This window comes from Acartia tonsa, chromosome 10 (assembly GCF_053477335.1).
Source record: "Acartia tonsa isolate MP-2025a chromosome 10, ASM5347733v1, whole genome shotgun sequence".
Lineage (NCBI taxonomy): Eukaryota > Metazoa > Arthropoda > Copepoda > Calanoida > Acartiidae > Acartia > Acartia tonsa.
The window spans coordinates 23,699,378-23,708,226 of record NC_137269.1 but is presented as its reverse complement, the minus strand read 5'-3'; positions in this window follow the sequence as shown (position 1 = coordinate 23,708,226).

Genomic DNA, 8,849 nt, shown 5'->3' with positions numbered 1-8,849 from the left:
TTGCTTATTCAAATGTGAACTTATACCCTTTATACTAAAGTAAATCTGAGGTGACTTTTTTGGCTCACTGCCTCACTAAAATATTAAGGCAAAAATATTCCCTCTAAATTTTTAGCGAGCCTCACTGATTTTAGAAAGGCAAAAGTTTTTTAAGAATCCACCTCTTAATGTGTTTATTGTTTATTAAGATCAATTTCATACTTTAATAAAAATAGTACATCTGCGACAGACAAATACCATTGAGTAGCTTCGCTTTAAAAATAAACTTATTTGTTATGTTGACCTTAATTTAATATGTATATGTGTAGTATATGTATAGAATGATTTGATCAATTAATCTAACAATTAATAAAAATCACGATTTATATAGAAAGAAATTTTCTATAATCAATAGGCATTTCTGAGAGCTGACATTTTTATCCTAGTTATATTAAAATGACCAATACAGTAAGGACGTCCAAGTTTCTTTTTTTTTTGGGGGGGGGGGTATTATTATCTATATTACCCCCCTTCCTCCTCACATATATCAGTATCAGCATCCCTCACTGACTGACTAACTCATTCTAACAGAAATGTTGTATACCGCAATTTAAGTATATGGAACATATTATAGTGGCCAAAGCTATAAGAGAATATTTTGGATTACATCCTTTTTACTATACTGTTCACTTTTATAAACCTATTTTGCAGTCTTAAATTTTCCCACTAGTGAGCTAGAACAACGAAAAATATACATGGGGTTTAATTGCTAGAGTTAGACGAATTTTTGTGTCTATCTGTTTAAGAGTTTTCCCCACCCCAGTGAGCTAGAACAACGAAAAATTAAATCAAAATCTCTCTTTGTAATATATAACTAGAGGAAACGCGCCTTGAAGACTCTAGGGGCATTTAAGGTGGTGGGAAAAAAATACATAAGGTTTATCTGCTAGAGTTAGACAATTTTTTTGGTCAATTGGACCATCTAGATACATAATGTCTATTCTTTATTTTTGGAACCTCCTAAAACGAAGTATTCTGACCAATAATTGTTCCGTCAAGTTCTATCAATTTACCAAGCAGTTAGCAGGAAAACAGGGATAGACAAATGAAGGATAGATATTAACCATATCTTCAATAAAACTAGTCAAAATTTTTAGTAAATTTGTTTTCTGATAATTAGTGTCTTAATTAAAAATGTTAGTTAGTGTCATTTCTGTACTATTTGTAGACAAATTGTTCTTGTTTTAGCTTCCTAAAGACAAAATGTATAACTTTTTAATTAAGGAGAAAATTTTTATATCTTTCAATGATGTATACCTTTATCTATGATGTATGATATGTGTAACTAAAAACCTAGGAAAAAAGGGGATAATCCTAGTTTAGGAGTGGACATACCCGGTATCATGAAAATTAAACCCCCCCCCCGGGGGTATGCATCTATTCTGACACCCGGTGTGTATCAAAATGGATACCCCCCGTATGCGTCATTTTTGACCCCCGGTATATGTCAAAATGGACACCCCCCCCCCTATATATCAAAATGTAGGGGGGTGTCCGTTTAGACATATACCGGGTGACAAAACTGACACATACAGGGGGGGGGGGGGGTCAAGTCTATTGAGGTCATTTCTCGCGCGAATTTCCTCTAGACTATTAATCATCTTTGACCCCAATTCTTTTACAAAGAGGGGAAAGGGTTGGTTAAGAGTGGTTAATACCTTGTTAAGGACTAGATAGAAGTAGCAGGAGGATCTGATCACATATAAAAGATGATTAAAATGATAAAAGTATAGGATAAAATAGTTTGGCCTTTGTTTATAAGTGTTTGTTATGTGTTTTTAATGCCTGTATGGTCATATTGTAATTTGGCAAGTCTAAGTTTCCTTAAAACTTGGAGACATCTATGTGTAAATTTTTAAACTAAACAAATATTTTAACTTTTTCTTGATTTTACTCCCAATAGATGTAAGTCCCTAGATAGAGAATTAATACAGACCAATAGGTGAATAAAAAAACGTGATTTTTAACATTTTTTTGACTATACTTTTAAAGTAATGTAATGGTTATAGAATAACGGCCTTTTTTGCTGTTTTCAACGTTGTTTTAACGTTAAAATCTTCAAATTTAATGCTATTTTTAAGCTAATTTAATAGGTACAGATAAAAACCAGTTTTGAGAGAGTTTATAATGCTGTTTTCTTATCGTTTTTAGTGCCTTTTTTACGAAAGCGATAACTTTTTTCTTATTGCTTCGATATTAATAAAATTTTTTGTGTGTACTAGAAACTACTTAAACTAACTATGTTTAAAATTTCATTGATTTACGATGAAAAACTACCGAGTTAGGGCCATTCAAAGGGGGATCGTGATTTGAGGAGATATTTTTAGTGTCATTTAGTACCTACGGACAAACATCGCATAATTAAAGGATTTTAAAGTTAAAAATTGAGCACAAAGCATAACATAGCGGCGATTTTCATTTGTTTGAGGAATCTACACAAAAATTTTCAGACTCCTATCTTTATTTTAATTGTTTTTTTTTGCAAAAAAAGTTAACGTTAATTTGTTGAAATTTAATTGATACGAAATTTAAACGTAAATAACCTACGGACAAACATCGCATAATTAAAGGGTTTTAAAGTTAAAAATCGAGCACAAAGCATAAAAGAGCGGCGATTCTAATTTGTTTAAGGAATCTACACAAAAATTTTCAGACTCCTATCTTTATTTTAAGTGGTTTTTTTTGCAAGAAAAGTTAACGTTAAAAATGGCTTCGCAACCGATAAATATCCGCTAGATTAGAATCGGTTCTCAGCCATACTGAAATGCATCATATTACAGACAATTTTCTCTCAATTAATAAACCTGTAATGAATAAGGCTAATTATATTAACAGGACTAATTGGTACCCAAACTTTTATAACCATTAGTAACCATTGGACTGTAAGTTATATTTGGTACCCAAAGTTTTATAACCATTAGTAAACATTGAACTTTAAATTACATTGGGTACCCAAAGTATTATAACAATTTGTAAACATTGGACTGTATATTACACTTGGTACCCAAAGTTTTATAACCATTAGTAAACATTTCACTGTAAACTACACCTGGTACCCAAAGTTTTATAACTGATATCTTTACACCTAGTCTCATACAGGACTTACTCTAAATACTGGATTTTAAAGAAATATATAAAAGTTTCCTATAAAAAAGTTAAAAGAATTGTATTTAAACTTGTAAAAAAAAGAAAGGGATAATCCTAGTTTAGGAGTGGACATACCCGGTATCCCCCCCTCCCTATCCTGATTTTTTACATCACCACCCGTCAAAAAAAAGATTTTTGTGCTTCGCTACTTATGGATGTTGTCATCCTTGTTTTTAATTTTGTTTATCCAATAAAGATATTTGATAAAGATTGTTTGTGTGTGTGTGTGTGTTTGTGTGTGTGTTTGTGTGTGTGTGTGAGTGTGCGTGTGTGTGTGTGTCTATGTATGTGTGTATATGATAAAGATTTAATAATGGATCTAAAGGGATAAGACAATGGCCGTTAAATTGATGTTCGTACCCATTGATGAAAGACAAAATTACCCCTTGTGTAGATGAAAATTATTGGGTGAAAAATTTGGATAACCATTAATAATTTAAGAGTACTCAAAGTTTTTTGTTATATAATTTTGGGTACCAGTATAATTTAGAGTCCAAAGTCCGGGATTTAAAACTTTGGACAGTAAATTGATGTACGTACCCATTGATGATAGACAAAAATAATATCTTCTGTAGATGTAAATTATTGGTTGGTTAGTTTAGACACTAATATCAGATACTTAAAAGAATCAACCAATGAAAATTTAACAAGAGTACCCAAAGTTTTTTACTTACCTTGTTATATAATTTTGGGTACCAAAGTCCCGATATTTGATGATTGAATAGTCCTATTGAAATAAAATTATTTTACTTTTATTTAAAGGGATTAGATAAACCTTATCATAAAGAGGATGTCTGTTTGTTTGTTTGTCTGTCTGTACCAAAGGATCTTGCTGAACCGATCGGGTTCTCCTTAACAGGGCCGCTACTCATAGGTCCCGGGAAGGTTTTTAACTATTTTGGGGGAGAGGCCTCTAGGGGCGTGGCCGCTAGTATAAGAAAAATTGATGTACATCCCTTATAATAATAAACAAAATGATCCCTTTTGATTGAAATATGTGTTTCATTACTGCTAACCAACCAATTAGAATATAATAAAAAGGACAAAGCCCAATCTGTCCTACTTTTGATTCCTGTGACGTCATAAAAATGAGAGATTATCCACCTCTTTTTAAGGGTTTTCTTTCCCACTTCTCCTCTCATCTCCCTCATTTTTATGACGTCATAGGAATCGAAAGTAGGAAAGATTGGGCTTCGTCTAATAAAAGTTTTTTGAGCTCATAAATAAAGGAGTATGTATCTAAAACTTTGGGCACCAGTTTAATTTACAGTCCAATGTCCCCTCCCTCCCTGTTTATGATACGGATATACAAAATCATGATAACCGGTGGACCAATTTGTTTTTTTAAATTAAAGAATTTAGATAATCATTTCTTATTTATATAAAAAGTAAGGATTTGTGTATGTCTAGGTGTACCGAAGGATCTTGCTAACCACTGAACCGTTATAGTTCTCATTTACAGTGTAGCTTCTCATAGGTCCTGGGAAGGTTTACAACTATTTTGTGTAAGGGTACCACGCACCACTCTTTAAAAAAAACATTTTATTTTCCAAATTCATCTTTTTAAAACTAAAATTCAAATCGGGGGGAGGGTCAATTCCCTATCCATCTCAAGTGCCCTTAGAGGCGAAGTCGCTAGTTTATTATAAATTAAAAAGATAAAGTAAAATCTTTTTTTGGAGGGGGGGAGGATATGTGTATTTTTTTATTATGTTATTATGTTATGTTTTGTTATGAACCTTCCCAGGACCTATGAGAAGCTACACTGTAAAGGAGAAGGATATCGGTTCAGCGGTTATCAAGATCCTTTGGTACACAAAGACAGATATACACTGATTATGTTACTTTTATATAAAGATTTGTTAATTAAGAAAATACTGTTCATAGTTATTTCTCGTATCGTATTATAAATGGCTTTCCGCGGATATAGAATGTACAATTATAAGATTAAAACTAGTTTTTTTAGCCCCGTGGTGCCGAAGGCACCGGCTAAAAAAACTGGTTTTAACTAAAAAAACTAGTTTTAATCTTATGATTGTACATTTCTATATTCGTAGAAAACTGGATATAATACGATGCTAGACATAGTTTTTTCGTATTGATGAGAACCGGTTCATATCCACCGGATTCGAATGAATACGAGAAAAATCTTTATTGAATAAAAAACCCAATAGGTCCACTGGTTATCAGTATTATAAACAGGGAGGGAGGGGATATTGGACTGTTAATTATACTAGTGCCCAAAGTTTTAAATACATACTCCCTTATTTTTGTATTCAAAAACTTTTGGTACTTTTATAGAAATTGTTTTGGATCTACTGCAGTTCATGGTAAAATATTGCTGGTAACGAATATTGCCAAAAATCTATGAATTTTGAAGGCTGCTAGCTGCCAAACGGCTGAACGTACAGATCATACCCGCACACCATTTTAAGCGGTATAAGAAGGCCTACAAATAATCTGGAATAGCCAAGATCCAATGATGCACAGGGAAAGCTTCACTGAAGAAAAAACGCGTAAAATAGGCCTTTTTCGCGCATTTCTCTGCACTGCGAGAAAATTATGCATTATTGATTTATGGCTATTCCAGATTATTTGTAGGCCTTCTTATGCCGTGTAAAACAGTGTGCGGACATGATCTGTACGTTCAGCCGTTTGACAGCTAGCAGCCTTTAAAATTCATAGATTTTTGGCAATATTCGTTACCAGCAATATTTTACCGTGAACTGCAGTAGATCCATTGTTTTTAAACAAGGATGACAACATCCATAAAAGCGAAGCTCTGAAACGGTAGGACAAACGGACATTAACACTTGTATAATGTCAGAACTGAATAATCAGAATGCGAATGTATAAGAGTCAAAGCAAAATTGTTAGTAAATTTGTTGAAAAACTGCTTGATACAGGATAATGATTATGGACATACTTACATTTTTAGGACTTGATTATAGAGTTGCTTCGCTTATAATATTGTACTTTGTTGTTCCAGGAATCAGTATACCAAAAATCAGACCAATCGGATAATTAGGTCACATACAAATTTGTTGTTAAAAATGTAAAAAAATTAACATGTTTAAAATGGACGTACGGACATTCTGGTAATGATTATAGAGTTGCTACGCTTTCTAACTAGTACCTAACTATTACAGGAATCACCATGCAAAATTTGAAATCGATAGGACAATTCTAACATGCCTAAATTAACGGAAAAAGATATTTAAAAAAGTAAAAAAAATCAACATGTTTAAAATGGACGTACGGACATTTTGGTAATGATTATAGAGTTGCTACGCTTTCTTAATCATACCTAACTACTCAAGGAATCACCAGGCAAAATTTGAAATCAATAGGACAATTCTAACATGTCTAAATTAACGAAAAAAGCTATCCGTGACGGACGGATGGACAGACGGACCGACGGACGGACCGACGGACGGACCGACCCTAATTATAGAAAAGCTTCGCTTTTAAAAATACTCAAAACCAACCCAAAGCTTCAATGAATTAAAGGGCGAATATAGGTTCGATATGATATGAGCTTATATGAAAGGTGCCATTTCATACTTTTAGAATATCTATGCCAAATTTAAAAATTCAAAAAAATCCTTAAGTAGATTTTGCAATTTTCTGTTTCAATTGAACATATGATAAATGAGATTGACGACAAACGGTTTATTTTAGCCCTTTACAAGACTTTTTTTTGACTATTTTGCTTAAGTTTGATTGACTATTACAATGGCACGCATCTTAAATGATAATTTAAATGTTTATTATTTTAGATTATATACTCTTTAATTCAATTTTTAAAAAGCGTAGAAATAATTTGCGTAAAAGTTTTGACTAGGGTAAATAATACGTCTTAAAGTTTATTTTCTGTACAAAGATCATTGGTTGATTCTGGAAAATATAAAAACCCTGATGTACGCAATTTTAACACACACACACACGAACCTTAAAAAAACAGGGATTTGAAATCATTCTTCCTCCAAGAAAATTTTATCAATTATTTTTTTTTTACTTTTTACATTATTTGATGTTTTTTTAAACTTTTAAATATTTTACTTTATATAATTTGTATTAAGGTAGAAGATGGGTATATTTACCCCTGATTAATTGGTTTCCACGTTATTACGACTATCCTTTAACGAAAGCTTTTTAATTCAACCTTGCTACGAAGCCTTGTGTGATGCTAGGGTAATTGAGTTCTTAGGGAACCACACTTATTACATAATATTATCTTGAGTTAGAAAGGTTTTAAGCTATAAACAGACTTATACAATTAGATATGTCAATATCTTTAAGTTATTTATAATCTACTAGCGGCTACGCCCCTAGAGGCCTCTAGTGGCACTTTAATTGTTTTTATTTATATTCAAAATATAGCTATTTAACGCTTGACGTTTATTTTTCGTTGAACTCTCTTTCTAAAATCGATAAATTTAAAAAAAAATTAATTTCTCTAGGGAGGATGGTGGTACCCTCCCCCAAAATAGTTATAAACCTTCCCGGGACATATGGGAATATACCCTGTTAAGGAGAACCCGATCAGTTCAGCGGTTAGCGAGATCCTTCGGTACAAACACACAGACACACAAACACACAGACACACAAACATCCTGTTACTTTATTATAAGGATATAATGGCACCTTTGAAATAAGCTCATATTATATCAAACCTATATTCGCCCTTTAAAGAAACCAAATTGGTCCGCTGATCCTTGCATAGAAAAAAAGTAGGTATATAAAGGGATAAGACAATGTAAAATAAATTAATGTACATGATTCACAAAATTAACCCTTCTTTAGATTACGATTAGTGGTTTAAACTTTGAAAACTCAACTTAATATAAACCAACCAAAAAAAATTCTCTCAGGTCCCCAAAATTCTTATAAACATTATTAAAAAAAACTTTGGGGACAAATGTAATAAACAATCCGTTGTCTCATCTCTCTCTGAGAAAAAGAAAGACAGTTAGACATCCTGTTACTTTAATATAAGAATTAATTGCACCAGTAGAAATAGAGAGAGAGGGACAATTGGCTGTTTATTACACTAGTCCCCAAAGTTTTATAATAACATTTTCCTATGACACCAACAAAATTAAGATAGATGGTCAAACATTTACCCCCCCCCCCCGGTATGCATCTATTTTGACACCCTGTATGCATCAATTTGGACACCCCGTATGCATCAATTTGGACCCGGTATGTATCAATTTGGTCACCCCAATTTTTTTGCTTTATTGCAAATAGCTTGCCTCTTTTGTGTCCATCACATGACAAGGGAAGGAGATGGTCCATTTATTGAGCAGTCTAATCATCTCATAACTCCATTGAGGATGAAGCCTCAGCTATTCCAGGCCAAATTTCAGGCCCTATATATTAGTAACAAAATCTCCCACTAGGAGTCTCAATTTTTAAATAAAACAAGGCACAAACCTACAAACTTTCATCAATGTTAGGTAAAAAAAATGACATATTCTACACCACACACATATTAGAAAACAATTTTATTATACAATAAAGTCAGTTTAATACAAAACAACATATGGATAGTGGCAGTTGTCTAACTATATACCTCCTTATCAATAGAATATCACAATATCATTCAACCCTTTCCCCTCTTTGAAATAAAATTGGGGTTAAAGATGAATCTCAGTCTG